Below are 20,523 nucleotides of genomic sequence, written 5' to 3' on the forward strand. Positions count from 1 at the left end.
CCAGATGGTAAGGAAACTGGAACAGTAGCTGTAAAGTCCCCCAGCTCACTCTAAAACCCTTTAAAAATTCATCAAATGAAGTAATGGTGTTAAAGATGCTTGTCCCTGGGCAGATCAACATTACAACATCTAAGACAAATAAGAGCAACAACTTCTGAAAAAATTATCTCTTTTTCCCCAGAGCTGAACAATTCCCATTATCTTTTCAGGTAGGCTGTGTAATATCTAGCTCGATCCAAAGGGAAGAGCAGAGCAAATAGACCCTGAATATCACCTGGGAAATTCCTGGGCTATTTGATCCTCCACACTCTGGCCATGACGCATCAGTCAGGGGACACAACCAACTTTCCCAAGAGTCTTCATTGCTATTCTGGTACATTTTCCTTTCATCGCTGTCCATGCACTAGTCCCTGCCCTCTCTCCCAGGGAGGCAGGAACAGCTGAGGGTCGTGGTTAGCTCGTGCTCTCTGGCATGGGAGTGACTGAGCTGGACTAAATCCCCATCTCTGCGTTTGCAGTTGGTAGAGTTAAGGGGAGACAAGTCAAGTGTTTTGTTGCAGACATGTGGCTTTGGGAAAATCCTGCTGCTAGGAAGAGCACTAAGTCACTTTGTCCCTTATCACCTGCATTCCCTGTTGCTAACAATAGCTTTAAAGATCTTTTTTTAAATTTATTTTGTGCAAAAGTTTGGCATCTCAAATGCAGTATGAGCCCAAGCATCAAAGGGAAGTCTGAAGGGCCCAAAGAGTCTCATTTTGGCATCAGGAGCAGCTCTGAGATGAAGGGGAGCACATTCAGGGCTCTGTAATGAGGTGTGAAGATTTAAGCTGCTGCAATAAAATACAGGAGCCTCGTTTAATCAATCTCAGCTCAGGTGCGTAAAAAGACACAGGAATGGGAGTGTGCTCAGGCAGATGGCTCTTTCTGTAGCTACAAAACCAACGTAAGTGGGTCTTGGAAGGGCGCCTTGGGGCTGAGAAAAATCAGTGCTGGTGGATAAGCAGCCTTAAAAGAAAGCCCTAAAATAGCCCCTCCCAGACAGGAAAATCTTTGAGGAAGTTTGTGTTTTCTGACTATTGATACCAATATAGCCAAATCCCCCAAAACACATGGAAAGGTGCATTTGGGCTATATATAAGCAGATCTATTGCAGGAAGGGAAAGACAAGAGCCTCCCTGCTCCCAGTCCCCTGCTGCAGCCTGCACAGAGCAGTAAACACACCGGACCATTTCTTGAAGCCAAATTTCCTCAGACTGTAATGCAAAGTCATTGGGCTGTGAGTGCAAGTGAGCCCTAAAGCTTCCTCTGAGAGTTTTTCTTTTACTTCTGGAAAACAGGAGTGCTCCGACTTTCTGGGAAGAGGGCTACTTATCAGAAGCCAGACCCAGCACTGACACACATGATACTTTCAGCAAATTAATCCATCCAGATTATACCTTTTACAAGGCCATATGGACTGCAAACATGCGACCTGAATCCTCAGTGTACACACATGCATGTGAGATTCATTCAGCTACACATTTGTTGGTGGTCATACAGGTACGGACTAAAAGTGGTGCTCAGGGACCACTTTCTGCCCTGACCCTCCACACCCACATGTTGCCCTCATCCTTACCACACCATACATGGCATTCCTGCTCAAAGTGATTATTTATTGACATAACCTTAAGAAAATATCCCCATATTTCGGACAATGACCAAGAAAACGGAGATCTCCTTCCTGGTAGGATGCTGGGTTGGGATACTAGTAATAAAGTTCCCCATGGTGATCAGTGGGTAAAAGGACTTTACAAACTTTAGACCATTTTGAGCACTCAAGGATGTAACTGGGAAAAAAGTCCTATGAAATGCAGAAAACAAGATCTGAGTGACAAGCCTAGTGGATGTAGTGCCACAGAGGCACTTCATGAGCAACAAACTTCCAGGTTTGAGGACTACAAAGTGATAGGAGCTTCAGATGGTTTTGTGCTGCTTTTTTCCCCACCTTCTCCAGAAAATTTTAAATTAAAAAGAAGATGAAGGTCACTTTAAAATACATCACATTGCTAAACAACTGATGCTTCACAGCTGCCTTTGAATTCTGCATGGCAGAAAGGAAGAGCTGAGTATGCCAGGTCAAGTATAAAATATACTAATTCCTTTCTGAAAGCTGAACATGTGAGAACACAGTGGGACAGTTTTGAACCCAAAAGTTGTTTGTTATTTTTTAACTATGGCCTCGGCTGATCCCCAGCTTAAACTGCCGGGGGGACTGCAATGACTCAATAGCTCTGTATCTCCAGGGCAAGCACATCACACACTAAGGGGATAAAAACCCCTTTCCACTCCCAAACAGCCTTAAACCTGCATAATTTTAAGGAACCATCACAACTGACTCACCAGCATCTCCTCCATTCACCCAAGCTCCTCTTAGCCCCCAAACTCATCCTCGCCTTTCGCAGCCAGCAATCCCAAGCTATATTTCTGCCCTCCCCTTTCTGCCACTGAGCCACTTTCCGCTGCTGCGGGGGTGGAGTTTAGCCAGGGTCAGTTAAAAATTTCCAACTTCATATAAACTACAGTTGTTTTTGAAAGCTTCTGAGCTGATATTAAAAAGTAAAAGAAAAGCCAACAACACAACAAAAATCTCTGAACCTTCTTCTCTTCTCCCCTCTAGTAATTCACCTGGAAACATGAAAAAATCCACTTGAAAACAGATCTTTTATCTCTGGGAAGGCTGCTGCATGCATGCACCAGCCTCCTGTTCCCTCCTATGGTTTCAGCTCCTCTACAAGACAACAGGACACATGGTGTGCATCATCCAGGCGCTTCCATGAAAAGACTGTTTGAGAACATGGGAAGAGTTTATGAAAGGAAAAAAATGCAGGCTACTAAAAAGCTCTAAAATCTCAAGGCAAAGGGCTTCTATGGTGGGAAGCTGAAGGCTATAAACATGCAAATTGGAAATTAAGCAAGAGTTTTTAATGGTGAAGGTGATTAACCACTGGAACAAACTATCAGAACAAGTGACACGTTGCTGTCTCCCTGACAAGACCAGATGCCTTGCTGGAGGACACGCTTTAGCCAAGCACGAGCTGCCGAGCTCAGTGCTGGAGTTAACGGGGTGAAAGCTGATGGCTTGTGATATATTGTTTTCTAGATTAGATGCTCTGACACTCCTCCTGGGCTTTAAAAACCAGGAGTCTGTGAAGACACTCAGAGGGGCTGGGCAGCATCAGTGCTGAGATGAGATCACGTGCAGCTGATAGACCTGCAGCTCCCTCGGCACTGTCCCAGGCACCTTCCACCTCACCTTCATTTCATTTTTTCCCTCCAAATCTGCCCCTTTAATACTGCCAAGGGGAGCAATGACCACCCTGTGCCTACCCCCAGGGGCTCCTGGCAAGGTGCAGTGGGGTCTCCCCCTGCCCCTGCAGGCAACCGCTCCCTCAGCGCTCAGGAGATGGGGGTACCACAAAGCCAACACCAAGCACATTCAGCTGAGCACACATCGCTGCCTGCTGGTGCAGGAGAGGCTTTGTACCATCATCTGCATCTGCTCAGAGCGTTACACCAACCCCCTCAACAGTCCTTGCTCTTCAAATATTTCTTTTTCTGCAACATTTATCTTATCTTTTTCTAAGTAGGAGAACACAAGATAATACTGAACTAACTGATGGCATAGGGTAACGAGGTCCTTGTTGGCAGTAGCAGAAAAAGTATCACAGAGCTTTTAGCTGAGATGAAGGGAATGTCAAAACAGCAAGGAAATGTCACTTGTGCATCTTCATCCCCCCCCCGCCGTGATGCATTTCTAACATCTTTCCCATCTTTCCCTGTTCTGTTGAACTCTTTTCTCCTCCACGCACAACTGTTGAGTGTTTGCTTATTGAGAGTGTCTTGAGGACAGTTTTCTGAGTGTGCTTCTGTTCATTTACTCATGTCCAGTTGCCTTCACTTCACAGGCATAAATCAGACATGAAGACATTATTAGCAGTGATTCCTGGCACCCCCAGCACACTGAGCAAGCATCCTATTTAAGAAAACAATATACAATGGATTATTCATAACAGACCGAGTGCGTCACAGATGAGTAATTATAAACATGAAATATATCAATAATGACAATTTTTAAAGCAGATTTAACAAAGTAACACACTACAAATAGCCTGTTGGTTCATTATCTATTATTAATGAAATGCCAAAACATTTAGTTTTTTTAACAGGGCAATTAATTACTCCCAATAAATACAACTTATGCCAGGCCTCATCTTTAAAGGAGTTTGTTGGACATCTGGTGAGGGTTATTTTTTAAAAACAATAGCTGACGGTTCCTACAGAAAGTTCCCTAGGAGCTATGAGGATTGGAGCCATCAATATATATAAATGAGCCAGAAGGTAATTAAAGAGGCAAGGGTAACCATAACACTGGAATAATTTTCACATAAATTGAGGTGAATCATAGTATAAGATTCAAACCAAGATACACTCCAAGGATTTGCCCACTGCAAACGTTCAGGGCTGTTAGTTTTCTTGGGAAAGTGTCTTCATACACATACTATGGTCCAGCTTCGAAAGAGGATCCAGATTTAAAGAGGATCCAAGTCTGCTTGCTGGGAGAGAGCCAGCAGACCCAAATGACCTGCCCCAATAAGAAGTTTCCAGAATGACCAGGCTAGTTATTAACTACTATTAAGCTAGAAACAGGCCATGGTGAGCCAGGGTTCAGAGACCATTGTGCTCATGGCACCACTTCATGCAAAAAAACAGAAATACCAGCTGCCCTTGGACGCTGGACTTGCAGCCCTACTGCAGAAGGTGGCCAGGGCATCCACCGGACAGCGCATTGTCCACCCAGAGCAGCTGTTTAACACCCAACACTACGCTATTTAGCTGTTTATGAGAAGAACAAATAGGTAGATCCCAAACCTGCCATGACCCCTCTACGTGCACAGTGGTGGGCAGGCACGGACCTCCTCCAAGGGGTAAGCCCTGGAGCTCAGATGCCGCAGAGCGCTGAAGCACTCCCTGGGCTCAGCGGGATCTGAGCACATGCTGACGCACCCCAGCATCCAAGACCTTAATTCACAAGAAACCAGATCCTATCAGAGAGCTGAGCTGCCTTGAGAAAGCCTGCGCTTCTTTCTCCGTGAGCTACTGGTCTTTGGAAGATTATAGTAAAGCTGTTCCAAGAAACCAAAATGATCATTTCCTGCTGGAGCACAGCGCTTAGCTCTTGGGGTGGCACAAATTACAGCATCCTTATTTTTATTTCAGTATTTATTTGAAGGAAATGTACAACAGAAATCTGATGCTGGCTGTATTTTAAACCCACGAGCACTCTGTAAACAAGCTAGACCCAGAGAGATTTGCATGTTTCTTCTTGAAACATAAGGAGAACCAGCGAGACTGAATAATTGAAAACAGTTATGGAGACTTCATTTTCTTGTTTTTCCTGGGATTTGCTCTTGGGCTGGCTGCTCCCAACCTTAATACCTGGCAGGGATGATCAACTATTTGGAATCTCATTTGCATAATAGTTGATGTGCCAACAGCTCTCCATGGGGAAATCACTGCCCTGGCAGAGGTCAACAATATGCAGAAAAAATTAGTGTACAGAGGACGTTTTTCTTAAATGCAGTTTTTAAAAGGGGTCAGAGCAGAGTATCTAAGATCAAGGATGAATACACAAATAGATCATCACTGTAACATCCTTAGTAGCCTCTAGATATGTCCTCAAACCCTTTTGAGAAGCCTGCCGATTAGCAACACAAACATGTCTGGGTCTTCAAATGCATGCCCATGGGGCACGCTTGCCTGGGGGTGGGGAGCTGCAAGGGGGCACTGCGATGATGGGAGGCAATGGCAAAACTCCAGTTACCTTCACTGGGACAGGTTGCAAGCATCAGCAGTGCTCATCCAAGCCACCGGGCTATTTACTTAGCTGTTTGCCTAAGGCTTTGAAGGATTGGGTAACCCTTCAAAATGATTGTTGTATCTATGCAAACAGCTATGGTCCTGCAAACAGAGGAGAATAAAGAAAACCTTATTAAAGTGGATCAGTCCCGGTGCAGGCACCAGCTTGCTGCAACTCATTAACTTCAGTGAGGCTCTGCCCCACTGACCTGTTTGCAGAATCAGGCCCCAGGCAGGAAGCGAATACAAATGCAAAGAGAATTTAGGTTAGGAAGGAATTAAGCCAAACTAGAATTTGTGCAGGGTATCAGTGGCGGCCGTCCCCTCGACTGAACAACCTTCCAGCATCTTAGGCTTGCTCACATTATTGTTTAACGTGCCAGGATAAAAAGATCCTAAGGAAACTATCTGCAGGCAGATGCTCTCTCTGCGCACACGTGCCCACTGCACTGTCACCTGTGTCATCCCGCGCAAGCATCCTCCAGGACACTAAGTGACCGCAGGCAAACCCAGTATCTGCTTATGCCCTATTCAAAGGTGAAGCAGCCAGATTTTGACCCTTGCTGCATTTGTAAATATCCAAAACCCTTCTGCAGACACCATGAGGAAGAACTTCAATAAACACGCATGATGATGATGGAAATACAGGAGGGTAAGGGAAAGGGACAGCTCAGAGAGCCCCAAACCACTCCAGCAAGCTCCTCCGAGCTGGGCATCGGTTCATAGCTGGGGGTTCAGAGACAGCCTCGGCACCCCACTTTGCAATGCCTGCACCCCAGGAGGTACCCACCGAAGCTGCAGAGATGCCAACACAGTGGGGTATGGCTACAGGCAACGAACAGCATGCATCTGAAACCACCATCCGGGTTAAATGGCTCGATAATGTATGAAAAAGGGAGGTAAATACTGCCTGAAAGCTTCAGCTATGAACAGACTTAATGACAGCATGCAGTGTAGATATTTAAGGTTTTCTTTTATCATGCTGTAAAAATGTATATACAGTTTTGCCCAGTAAGCCTCCACAAGCAGACGTTAAGTTCAAGGAATGAGAGGGCAGTTTTACAACCACCCACTGAATTTCTATACATTTTCCATGTCCTGCCCATGGACTTCAGGTTCAACAGACTGAACCTGCGCTGTGGCTTTAAATACCACTGCTTAATGTCTTTATTCTGAGAAGCATTTTCACATTTCAGTGCTTTTATCAAAGTAGACTGCATTTAATTAAAAGCAGACCTATAAAACAGTTTGGTTCTATTGCCCTCTTTCCATGATAGCCCAAGTACTATTGCATAATACCCAGTATTTACTTTAGTTTTTTGCTTACACTTTTAACGCTAACCACATTCGCAGGTTAAAAATACAGTTAAAGCCTACCCAGCCGTATTAGTTCCCCCAGTTAACAGCTGAGCTAACTAATATATCTTTAGCTGTGGACCGTATAAAACTGAATAAAACTGACTTGGTATTGTTTACAGGGCTCATAAAAAAATCATTTCAGTTTACCTGGCTAACATGAATGCTCTCAGACCCATTTGACATTCCCAACATATTCTGAAAAGGTACCGCCTGTTTCATTTTACATCTCCTGATAAATTGCCTGCCATATTTCATGCTGAATCAATAAAGTTATATGTGCACAAATCGACTAAAATGATGTTTGCTGGTATTTCTAATACAAGTAGTTTCTCAATGGATATTTTGTTCAGTTTATGATAACTCTGGAAGATAAAACATGCATAGTACTATCATCTCACTATTGGTCAAGCAATTATTTTGCTTAGAAATTAGGTCATTTAAAGAAAAATAAAACAAGAGGACTTGCATTGCATTGTAACTTACAGGGGAAGGTTTTCTGGAGGCTGTGTGAGATGCATGGGACCAGCCATTTAAATGTACCAAGACTGGGCTGGGATTTAGTCTGTTGAAGGAAAGCCTGGACAAGTGGCCACAAAAATGTTGTTTATATATCCATCTACATTTATACATACCCATATATCTTGATATGGTAGGAATAAGCTGCATCAGCATAATCCTCAAGCACATTATGATTGGACAAAAACTGCATGATAATGAAGACAGGGAGAGTGTGAGTATGGAGAGAGGAGGTACAGCCCTGTCTCCTCATGCAGCTCAGACAGACAGGAAAGGAAGGAGATTTTGTTTAAATTAGCATTTGTGCAAACTATTTCTCTTTAAGTGCTTGGGGCTGGATTTTTGTTTTTTGGGGGTTTTATGCAAGACAAGTTTTGCCCAGGGATTCAATAGCAGGGAGATGCATGCAAAGTCTTTTTCTTTACTGATTAAATCCATCAGTTTGCAGGATCGGGCCCTGGCCTGATCCTGCCCCACTGAAAAGTTAAGGGAAGGTATTGTAAGAATCAGAGGAGGTCTACACACTACCGAAGAGTACAGGAGCCAAAGCCAGGTCCTGCAGGATGGAGACCTCCCCACGGAGACCCCTGCAGTTCTGACACTACCTAGAAGTTTCACCCGGTGCAGGGTTTGGCCCAGGTCTCCCACGCTCACCATCCCTCACTGCCCGATCGGCATTCTGCCTGGAGATACGCAAAACCCTTGCCAGAGCCAGGGCAGAGCATTTATCTACAGGTGCAGTGCAGAGAGGCTCTATCTACAGGTAGAGCGCATACCGTGAGGAAACCGCTGAGCACCCACAAAGACTCTGAAAACTGAAAAGACGAAGCTTCCCCTACCAACCCTTTCCAGAAATAAACAGTCACACCGCCACACATGCATGCCAGCGGGGAAAGGGCACGTGCAAAGACCCTCTCCCTCCCCCAAAGAAGCCAGCTGGAATATTCCTTGTTAAAAAATGGCATTGGGAGCTCTTACCTGGCAAAATTTGTATTCCCAGCTACCAGCACGCCTACAGCACCAGGCTCTCATGGGGCATCGCGCGAGGGTGCAATGGCAGATTGGTGCAGGTCATGGAAGTTTACAGCCAGAAGCAAGAAAACCCAAAAACCAAAAACCCAAAACAAAACAAAAAAAATCCCCCAAAAGCCACAACATGACCCAAATGATATCCCTGCAACGGTTGTCTCGTTACAAGCAAGATGAGATGAAGGAGGGGTTTTTACTTGCTCTGAGGCATCATATGGAGCTTAATCACAGGCAGTTACGTATATGGTTCTTTTGGCCTTCAATCAAGTGTGTCATTTCGGTGGCAGCTGCCTACGTGATGTAAGCAACCTGGGTGATCCAGTCCTTTGCCAATCACGGCCTTGTGCAGCTATTTTACAGCTGAACAATGGGGAAATCTGATTTCCCAGGCAATGAGGAGATCCTCTTGTAGTCCAGCAAGCACATCGAGCGAGACAGGATCACGCACCTCTCCTCCGGCGGAGTTACAGGCAGCCACAGCCTGGCCAGAGCTCAGCGAGCCGCTCCCGCAGCCGATCTCGTCCCGCTATCATTTCCCAGCGGAGCCCGTCTGTATCCTGACGACTTTCAACACACTCCAAAAGCCACCGAGAGCCGAGACAAGCTTGCAAGGCGCCCAGTGAATTAGCGCGACACAGCGTGGCGTGTACTAAGGGGGATGCAGCTGCTACATGGAAAACAGTCAAACTTGGTGGGTGGAAAAGGTCTGAGCTGCTGGTGAGTAACAGGAGAAACAGCTCACACTCAGGACACCAGCAAAGCACGGCAACTCAGCCCTCCTTAATGCATTCCTTTTGCAGTTCGAGTGGGTAAATCAGGAGGCAATCACTGCAAATCATGTATTAAATCTGGTGATTGAAATTATATCTGAAATAAAACGAGGCTGGGCTGAATACATTAAAGCTATTAGTAGGCATCTGGGCGACAGGCAGGACTCTCTTTGGGAGTCTTTTGGTTGCCGACAGCGGCATCAGGAGGTGTTTGGGGCCAAATTCCTCTGTCGTGTATATTTGTTGATTTTGACAGGTTCATTAAGACCCATCTATTCAAACAGATGGCGGCTGCTCCCTCTGCTCTGGGATCTTCGTTCTTATCTAACTCCACAAGAGCAGGACACCGCATAGATACCGAGTGCTTATTACATCATCCACGGTAGGAGCGAGGAGAGGGCCCAGAAATTAAGAAAAAGGCTTTCTGGGTGGCAGAAGTGATGTTACACTGCTCCATGGCAACTTGCGTGCCCCTCTCCACAAACACGCGTGTGTGTGCCCACGACCGCACGCAGCCCAAGAGGGGGGGAACCCACCCGTGACCAAACCACACGAGTGGGGGGACGGGGCACTCCCGCGAGCGAGCCGGGGGGGGACGGAGGGGATAAGCATCTACACTCGCAGGTCCCCCCCGCCGCCGCCAACCCCGAACCCCGCTGTACCCCACGGGGGACCGCTCCGCCGCCGCCCCGTCTAAGCAAGCCGGGAGGGAGGGACCAGCCCCCGCTCCGGCCAACAGGTCGGTTCCCCGTGGGGCACCGGCTGCCCCCCCGCTTGCCCGGGGGGGTGGGGGTGGGCAGCCAGTGCTCCCCATCCTTCGCCGGGGTCTCACCTTCTCGACTCACCTCTCCACCAGCCGGCTTCTCCGCCACAGGTTTGCTCGGCTCCTCTTCCCTCCCCCCCACCCCCCACCCCCCCCCCTCCAGATCGCTCCTGGCCGAGTTATTCAAAGGAGGATGGAGGGAGGAGGCAGAGAGGGATCTGGGCGGTGAGGATGGCGAAGGAAAAAAAAAAAAAAAAAAAAAGACAATCAAATAAAAAAATGCAAAGGAAAAAAAAAAAACCGGGATAAACCCGGAGACTGCTGAGGAGGATGCGAGTGCGGGGCGGCGCGGCAGCGCGCTGCGGCTCAGCGCCCCATGGCCCCGCAGCCCCAGCGCCGCGCTCCCCCGGAGCCCCCGGCCAGGGCGGCGGCGCAGCGCCCGCCCGGGGAACACCCTCCGCCGCAGCCCACCTTGCGGCAGGCCCCCGCTAACCCCTTCCTCGCCGGCACCTCGGTGCCAGCCACCCGATCGTGTGGTGGTCGCCGTCTGCCCCTTCCCCAGAGCCCGCGGGATGCTGCGCGCAGGGGAGAGGGGCCAGCCCCCGGCGGCTCCATCCTCCGCGGCTCCCACCGCCTGTCTTTCCTCCCTCCCGGAGGCAGCTGGGAAAGAGCACGACCCCGAAACAGTCCACGACGGGAAAGGAATCACTAATATGGGGCTGACCCCCTTGGAAAGTTGACTTCCCCAACCTTCTCCAGGTTTTCTTTTTACCATGGAGGGAGGGGGTAAGGTGCCGGTTCTTTTTTCGGAAACAGCAATGGAGGAGAAGAAACCATGTCTGCACGTGTCTCTGGTGCTCCTGTCTGCACAGAGGTGTGCATCTCCCCGAACCCCGGGTCCCAGCCCAGCCGGCCCGAGTGCCCTCTGTTTGATGCTGGGGAGCACGGAGGAGCAGAGCAGGTGGCTACAAAAATCCCTGATGCTGACAGCCAGGTCCTGACTTCTTCAGAGCAAACAAGCAAGTGCTTGATGGAGTGCAGTTCTCCCGACTTGCTGAGCATCTCCTCAGGTTTCTCAGCTGAGCTAAAATCACCGCAGATCAACCAGGCGACACCTTTCTTTATTGTGGTCATCTTCAGTGGGCTACCAGAGCATGGTGGAGCTTCTTGTCTTCCCAGTTCCCTGAGGGCACCAGGTGCACAGGGGCTTTGGATCCTGCCCAGGGTTGGCAAAGCCACTGGAAAAGCTGTACCTGGGGAAAGCTGGGCTGGTGTGTGCTCCCAGTGGGGTGAAATTTAGCTAAAGATGGTTTAGTCTAAGTATATAGAAAGGTGTTCTGATGGTGAACACAGCTGACTTCAGAAGAGTCTCTAATGGGAACCCAACACTCAACTAAAGCTGCTGTGGCTGGATCTGGAAAGCAGCCTGGAGAGCTACCCTGCATCTACAGCAACACTCCCACAGCCGTGTAAGCGCTGAACAAAGCCTTCAGAGTAAGCGTCGGCTTTATGGTTCAAAGGTGTTTCGCTCACATCCTGTCTGGGTTGTACTTTTCTGATGTAAAAATCCTTCCCGGCTCCTTCCTTTCAGCCTCGTGGGTCACACCATTCCCCATGCTGGGATTTCACCATCAGAAGGAACGTGATCACCAGCTCAGAAACCATGAGCAGAGGGATTTTTGCTTCCTTTGCTCCCTGTGCAAACTAGAAATCCCTTCTCCATTGGTAGTAAACTATTTCTGCTTCACCAGCTCAGCCGTCCTGCCCGCAGATGGGCTTTCTGCATCCCACTGCCCCTGTGCCTGCATGCTTTCCTGCCCACCAGGGCCTGGATGGAGGTGCAGGAATTTAGCCGTGGTCCAAGTTCCTTATAAACCATCAGAGCTGTGCAACATCCTGCAATGTTACCATTTTTATCAAGTTATTGGCATTCCTATGTCCAGTGAAAAGATAATTCCTGCTCCAGCAATGTTTTCCTCGGTACCATCTGTGGAAGGTGAATGATGGGACCAAACGCTATTTCAACAAGGTGAGACTCAGATCAATCTCTTCACGTCATTTTACTTCTCATTTCTTTTTTTCTTGCTCCATAAGGAAACTTTCACCTGTGACTCCCTTAGCCTCATCTGGGCTGCTTACATGAGTAAAGTGGGGGCAAAGCCCCTCATTTGCAGAACATTATTCCCTGCCTTTAGCTAATTTCCTTTCCCTCCGCTCTGGAAGATATTAGACAAAAAGGTTCCAACCTTCATGGCTGAAAACAGTAGCTGGAAAATCCATTAGGCTTATATATTTGTTATTAAAGATTGTTAAAGGACCAAGTTCTCATTAATCCTTAAGTACATCCAGAATATCTCCAGACTTGTGTCCACGTAAACAAGACCAGGCAGCAGCCGTTTTCTCTTTTTCTTTGTTAAAATACAGAGCTGATGGCGTCAAACCCTCTGTTTTTTGAGAAGATCTCCTGGGTAGCAAAGCAGCTCCTGTGGCTGGGGAGCAGTGATGGGAGGACGTGCTCTCCGGAGGGAGAGGGCCACCTCCAAAATCAGCACCGTGACATTTGCATTATGCTCATGAAAATGATATGGCGAGAGACAGTATAATACTAATGTGACAAAGCAACGCACCGAAAAATTATGCGAGGCAGGGACAGTTGTTGTCAGAGACCTGCCTGGCTGCCTGTTGGGGACCAGTGATCGTTGTCACTGTCAGTGCTGAGCTGTCACTCTAATATCAAGTGGGTTATTGCTTGATGTAATTTGCTATCAAGCTGTTGTACACCAGTCAGACTGATTACATTTGGGTACCACCCAGCTTGTAGGGAGATGCTCAGCAAACCCACAGCCGCATAGGCAGGGCGAGGTCTCCATTTCTGCTTGGGTGCCTTTTTTGAGACCAAGGAAAGCGGTGGCTGAAGCGTCAGGTGAGCGCACGATAGATAGGACAGCAATAAATGCAGCGTCCAAGGGGAGGCAGGGCAAGCCGGTGTATGATTTTAGAAAAGGCTGGTGTCTTAAAAACATCCTTCGCAATATCTAGACGTAAGGCCTGTAGGGTCAGACTGAGAGTTCCCTCAGATAAGAAAGCCTTCTACCAAAATTAAATAGTTTTTTCTCAGTTAGGGATGACTCACTGAAATTAAAACTCAGAGAGGTCTGTAAGGCCCATCGAAGTGAGGATATCTGTAACTGTTCCCCACAGTGTAAGGGAGGGGGTTTCTGTCCAGTCCAATTTTAAATGTCCCGAGAAATACACATTTGACCGCTCCCTGGGGAGGGTTCAGTAACATTTTGCAGTCTAATGGGTCTCACGAGTGGGATAAGCTTTTCAACTTTCAGCCTACATTTTTGCATTGCTTAATTTCATCCCATTATTTCTGATGAAACACTTTGTGGAAAGTGTACAATTGCTCCCTAGCCTGGATTTTCATTTTTTAATGATGGTTAATTATTCCAGGGGAAACTTTTATTTTTACTTTTTATTCATCTTGCTTCTGCACTGGATGCTTCATTCTGAAGTTTAATTAGCGCATTTCAGAACTAAGTATCTAGATTAAATCATTTCTGAGCGAGCTCCACTCCAGGATTTATGATGGTTGTGCACAGCCTTTATTGTACCTGCCAACGCAGGGAACCGGTTCATTGATTGATGGGTTATCTGGGCCGGGAGCGAGCCAGCCGGGTACCGCAACTGGCTCGTGGAAGGGATCTCGCCGCCACCTGGCCCGGTGCTGCTGCCCTTCCTCCCTGCACGACAGCGAAGAGGATGGATGAAGGTGCAGATGATGATGGGTAGAAAGGGGCAGCCTCCAGCTCCTTCAAACCCCAGTGAGGGTATTCCACACCACAACAGCAGGTCTGGGATGCAGCAGCACCAGCAGATTCGCGTCTCCAGCCCTACCATCTGCTTGGACCCAAGATTTCATTTCAGCCTATTAGAGAGATTGGGGCTGGCTGCAAACATCAGATGTAGGCATAGGTTTGGCACCAGTCCATCCCCTTTCCTGCTGCCTCAAACGCCAAGATTTTGATTCAAGCTCATCTGCAAATGCTAAAAAAACTTCAGTTTTGCAACACAGTCCACCCTAGCAGAGCTCATCACAAAATGAGACCTTCAGAGAGGAAAAAAAAAAAAAGCAAACCAAGAACTCCTTTTAATTACATTATCTCAACAAACTAAAGCTATAGACAAATGCTATTACACCCAGGAAAATCTGCTTGCTCCCAGCCGAGAGTACCAAACACTTGTGGCTAAGCCAGGGCCAGAAGAACACGCTGTTAAGACAAATGTATGCTTACACGCTTTCCTGTAAGAAAGCTTGACATCCAGTGAGCTAGTGCAAGGGGGTTTATCTACACAAGAAAAAAAAATAAAAATCAACAGAAATGCCCATGTGCAAGAGAAAAAGCACCTCCTGTTCATGCCGCTGAGCAGACTGGTTTTACTCTTATTATTTATACAGAGCAGCTCTGGCACACTGTGTAATAAAAATGGATAAGGTTTCAGCCCTTCGCTAGCCCACAAAAATAAGATGACTGTCTGCGCAGGCACCGTGGGGCAAACAGCCCCAAACCAAACCCAGAAAACTCACAATGAATTTCAGCAGGGAGGGGTTGGGGGGGGGGGGTTTGTTTTGTTTTGCTCTTAGAAAGATAGCCCTGTAATTTAGTGACTCATACGTTCTACATCCTTTGTTGCTTTTCATTTTCAACATCTTTAAGCTGTTTGTGGAGAACGCGCTTATTTTTAGACTTCCCATCAGTGAGCAACATTTTAGCTGGTTCAAAGGGGAAAAGCTCCATTGAGACTTTTGTGTCTGGGGTGTTAACAGGCAGATTTCCTGACGGGGAGATATTTTCTTCCTTTTCCTTACTTCCTCATCTCAACTCAGGATCTGGGCAGTAATTTCGGGGCACACCAAGAAGGGCTGTGCCCTGAGCCGCAAGTGGGATCTCTGGGGGATGCACCAAGGCCTGACCTGATGGATGGAGGAGGATGGCTGCAAGCCCAAGCAGACACATGTTGGGGCATGAAGAACAAACAGGGGCCCCAGGATCACTAATCATCTTCCTCCCTTCTCATCAAAACCGCAAATCTCTAGCATTGCCCCAGAAAGGCTCAGTACCACAGAGCACGTGTTCAGCAGGTAGGGCAAAGGGGGAGAGCATGCCGCAGCCAAGCACCGCCCACATTTCTCAATGCTGGGACAAAAATCTGAGGGGTATTTGAGGTACCTTGGAGTACTCAATTTTTAAAAAGCAGTGTTTTTCTTTGGAAAATAAACAAAATATCTAATTTTCTCCAGAAAATTGACTTTGCAAAACACAAAATGGTTTTTGAATCGGTTAATAGATTTGGGGTTGGGTTTGCTTTAGTTGTAAGGTCTAACACCTCCTTCCAATTTGCAGTTCAAAATTCTTTTGGGGAGCTTTAAAAATAAAATTTTTAAGGAAAGGAAATTTCAAAATGAAAATTGGCTGTGTAGCTCTCAAAGCCAGGGATTTCATTTAAAAAAAAAATAAAGTCCAATCCTGTCTGCTGCTTTTTTTTTTTTAATTTTAATTAAGTCAATCAACAACAGAAAGGCCTCCAAATGAAAACCACACAGGCACCAAACATCTCTGAGCCTCCAGATGTGCATTCCTCCACCTTCCCCTGGCAAGCTTGCAGCAGGCATCGCGGTGTGCTGGCTGCCCCAACTGCTCGGGGCACACGCCTTGCTCAGACATGGGAGCAAGAGACACAGGGATGGGACACATCCTGCTCCTCTGCACCCAAAGACAAGAGCTGGACCCAGGCCATACCTGGAAATGCACACAGGAGCATAGAGCCCTGGTGCTGAGCTCCCGGGGCACGTCCGATGGTCTCTTTGCTTTGCACTATAGAGACATACGGTTTTAGCAGCACACGCCTCCCTGAAGCGGGCAGCAGGACAGGAGGAGCCACCATCCCAGCGGTGTCCCTCACTGCCAGCTCGCTCCGCAGTGGCACACGCTGGGTTTGGCCGCGGCATGGCCCTGTGCCCAGAACCAGCCCCCACGCCCAGAAACTAACAGCTCTTTGGCCAGCTCCAAGGAGCGTTTTCCAGGACACATTTGTAATCCTGCTGAAAGCCGCAGTCCTAATGGATGGTTGGAAATACTCCACGGCTCTCTGGCTGTCACTTCACCCAGGTGTCACAGGCAGGTCTAAGACACTCAGTGTAAGTTTTGCACTCTCCCAACCATCACAAGGCTCAAGAGTAGGTTCAGAGGTTTGTGGCTCATGTTTTACATCCTGCCCACAGCTCTTTCAGGGATGCATGACCCAAGCCAGCACAACCATGAGCCCAGCGCAGAGCTCTCTGCCCATTACCCACTACAGCTTCATGTTTGCACAATGCCACCATCCCCCATCACACATTTTCATGCAAGATACTGCACCCTCCCTCATGCTCCCAGCCTTTTCATTTCCCAGTACCCCTTAAAATCAAGGAAGTTTTTTTTGCTGTATTTAAAATCCTACACAAGCAACAGGGAAACCACCAGCAAGGCTCTTGGGCAAACTCTGGCACAATGTGCCATCGCAAGCGTCAGCTGAACAAACTAATGAAGCAGACGGGGAGCAAACCCATGGTGAACACCTGCCTGTCACACTGAGCAGAGGTCCTTGCAAAAACAGCGCTATGACGCTTTGCTCAAACATTGATGAGCCAAACTCATCAGTCAGTGGCTCGGGAGCAGCACCTCTGAGAGGAGCTGGCTCAGGGAATGGGCTGTCGCACAGCGAGAGCAAGGATAAATGTGTGCAGGCTGGAGGGTGGACAGTGTCAATAGGATTAGTTTGTTCTATTATTTATCATGCCATATGCCCCAGCACTCGATCCACAAATCTGAGCCATCAGCTGTGAACACCTGTCAAGGAGTTGAGTAATTTTCCAGTTTCTGGGTAGAATAACTGGAGACAATAAGGCTGATTTAATCAGTAAGTACTTAGCTCCAGAAATGGAGGGGCTTAAAAGAAAATCTCACCACATTTTTTAAATTAAAGCCTTTCTTCATTAGTTAACCTGGAAAAAAAGTAGATGTATCACAGTACAGTAGCAAGGCAGGTGTTAGCCAAATACATGGTGGAAAGGAGACAAACAATACTCCATGTCCTCCTGAGTGTCCACAGGAGACAAATTCCCCATTTAGAAAGCCCAATAAAAATGTAATTCTTTTATAACAACTACATCCACTGTATATTGTTTCTCTGAGAGAAAAAAAAAAGCAAGCAACTTTGAAGTTCTCCAATGCCATAAAGAACATATTTTTTTCCCAAAGTATATCAAAAGTAGCAAAAAATATAAAAAAAATTAATGACTGCTAACAGCTGAAACAGATGGTCTGCTGTGAATCCCCACAGCCTCATGCAACTGTGAGTCAAGCCATTTTTCAAAATGGTGAAGAAAAAAAAAATAAAATAAACAATTTCCAAGACTTCCAAAAATCCATTTGGACTTTCCAGATGAGAGCCAACAGCAAAGGAGGGTTTGGCTGGTTTAGAGCCACAGCAGGCTCAAACCCAGAGTGCCCCTCGCCCTCGCACCACGTACATGTAGACAGTTGGGATACGTTTACGTTCAGCACAGTCCTGCAAGATGTTTCCCTGGGAAGAGGTTTTATTCTAGGTTTTTAACTAAGGATCTTGATCTTTTACATTCCCAACACATGCACCCGCTGCTGGTCCCCAGCACTGTCCCCACCACCCACCCCTGGGAGCTGGCAGCTCCCTCCCGCCCCACCGACTGCCCTTGTGAGCAGCCCCCGAGCCAGCTCGCCTCTTGCAAGGAACAGTTTGAGATGAAAAAGGCACTTGCCAGGAGGGAAACTCTGGTTGCCTGCTTCTCTGCTGCAGTTCTTCCTTCTCCCCAGGAGACTCGTCCCCTTGGCCACCTTCATGCTTGGGCTGCCCCTCTCCATGCTCTTCGATTAGCCCCATCAGGCAAATGAGATGGCAGGTTCTGGGAGGTGTGCGAGCTCATCATGGGGACATCAAAACCGGGAGTGTGACTCTGTAAGGAGTGGACAGAAACTTAATTTCATGCATAGTACCAGTTTATCATTTATTTAAACTCAATCTTTCAATAATTCATGCCAGCCTTTCACTGTGTAGCAGGACAACAATGGCAGGAGCGCAGCGACGCAGGCAGTGAATAACCACATCTGGAACAGATGTTCAGTTCTAAATAAAAGCTGGTTTTGCAGAGAATGTTAAATGCCATGGGAATAGTGTGCTCTGGGACACAGCCCTGCTTCTTCCAGGGGGCAACAGCGATTTGCTCATATGTTTTGCAATGCAGAGTTGGCATAAATCAAATTAAACACCCAGGGCTGGCTGCAGCTGCAACCCAGTAGTCACAAGAGAGCCGACCTGCAGTGTCTGCAGGCATCTCCTCAGAAGCGCTGGGCAGATGCTGGCGCGGTGTCTCCAAGCATGAACATGCGATACCACGAGTCCTCTCAACAGCGAGCTGTGCTCCATGTCCACTCCCATCAGTGCCAGCCTGGAGCACGTTAGCACAAGGTCCCTGCACACAGTCAAGAGCGTGACTACCTCTCCCTCTGATGGAGATGTTGCTGCTGTTCCCAGGAATGAGCTGGGCACAGCCAGTACTCCCATGTCACGGGGATGCGGGTGCAAGCACCCCTGCACAAGAGGAGGAGCCAGGGCCACCCATGCCCTTGCCAAGAGCCATGCAGGTATCTCTGCAAGGCACCCACCCACCACAGGTACACCGAACCTCCAAGCCCCCAGGTGGGATGCCCCCTTTCTGCGAAAAACTCTTCTTTAGTCATGACCCACACTACCTCTCACTAACACCTGCACTGTGTCACTTCGCTCCTGTCCATCACCACATGCCACCTGCTGCAGCATCGCCATTCAAAAACTGCCTGCAAAACTCATTCACTGCCACCATGGACACACCTCTCTGCACTCCCCCTTCTCTTCTGCACCCAAGACAAGCCAGTGTATCCGCTGCCAGGACCCCTCATGGCTTGTACCTTGTTGACCCACCATCCCCAATTCCTTTTGGGAAATCAGACTATGCCTTCAACACCCTGCCATGTCAGCCACTCTCAAGCTCTCATTATACTTGCAACAAGCACCTCATTCCTTCTCCTCTGCTGGCCCTCGTGCCCGAGCAAGTGCCCCCAGGTGATCCACATATGCACCTTGTTATCCTTCCTGAAACCACCTCCGTAACAGCCGTGAGCCTGCTGGTACCCTGAGACGTACCCTCCCCGTGCCAGCTGCCCTCACCTCTCTCTTCTCCCCTGCCCATCTGTCACTAGCCGTCTGGCCTCACTCTCCTTCTACATGGTTTTTAGGCACTTTGAAGCAAGAACTTATTTGCCATTTCATCTGCAATTGCACAGCACAAAGTGTGCTTGAGGCCTGACCCAGGACCAGACCTCCAAAGTAGAGCATTAGTATTACTACTGCCACCGTTATTACCAACACTTCGAGGCTCTGCTTTGGCTCTTGATACAGTCCTTAAATTTTTTTGACTACCTCGCCTATCTCTGTGCTTTGCAACACCTCCTCTGATAGCTGGACTCCAGTCTTTGTCTGGATAATACACATTTACAGATTAATTTTCCTGCTAGCTACCCTGCTAGCCAACCACTTAATGCCAGTAAGACATTGTCCTCTTTTTTTCCCTAGAAAATGGCTGATCCTTCAGATTGGTTGGATAATAAAGGAAGTAATGACATTAGAAGCCCGTTAATCAGTAGTGAGCAGTAAGTAACAGAGTGTAAGACTGTCGACTGGTCCTGAAGGACAAGCTAAGGGGAACTGTGGGGAAATGGTGAAACCACCCAAAACGTGGATCCCTGGTCTTCACATTTCTTTTTTTACTACCTTGAAGTGGCCAACAACTAATTCTTTATGTGTGGGACCCAGACTTGTGCCAGGTAGTGTGCTGTCCAGGTTAGACCCTGGTATTCAGGAGATCCCCATTACATTCATGGTCCCTCTGAATTTCACACTTAGCAGGGACTCACTTTCTGCAATTTTTTCCACTCCCAGGGTACAGGGTGTGAAAAAAGAGGGAGGAATCCAGGAGGGCTCTACAATCTCTACCATCGCATTAATAGCAGTGGTGGTAGAACACAGCTCACACCTCCAGCAGCACTTTCCCCCCATGAGCTTGTTCTGGCCAGA

General features: G+C 47.8%; 1 protein-coding gene across 3 annotated transcripts in view; it reads right to left on the reverse strand.

Moving 5' to 3' along the window:
- CALN1 (calneuron 1) overlaps nucleotides 1-10,461 on the reverse strand; it is a 130,890-nt gene extending 120,429 nt beyond the window's left edge. For 2 of the 3 annotated variants that reach the window (XR_008819867.1, XM_056326653.1), the window contains exon 1: nucleotides 8,749-10,090. The gene's annotated coding sequence lies outside the window, so the exon portion shown is untranslated. Of the gene's footprint in view, nucleotides 1-8,748; nucleotides 10,091-10,414 lie in introns of those variants that run through there. The other variant, XM_056326654.1, reaches the window with a different exon arrangement.
- Between the last annotated feature and the right edge of the window lie 10,062 nt (nucleotides 10,462-20,523).

This window comes from Falco biarmicus, chromosome 1 (assembly GCF_023638135.1).
Source record: "Falco biarmicus isolate bFalBia1 chromosome 1, bFalBia1.pri, whole genome shotgun sequence".
In the NCBI taxonomy this organism is placed as follows: Eukaryota; Metazoa; Chordata; class Aves; order Falconiformes; family Falconidae; genus Falco; species Falco biarmicus.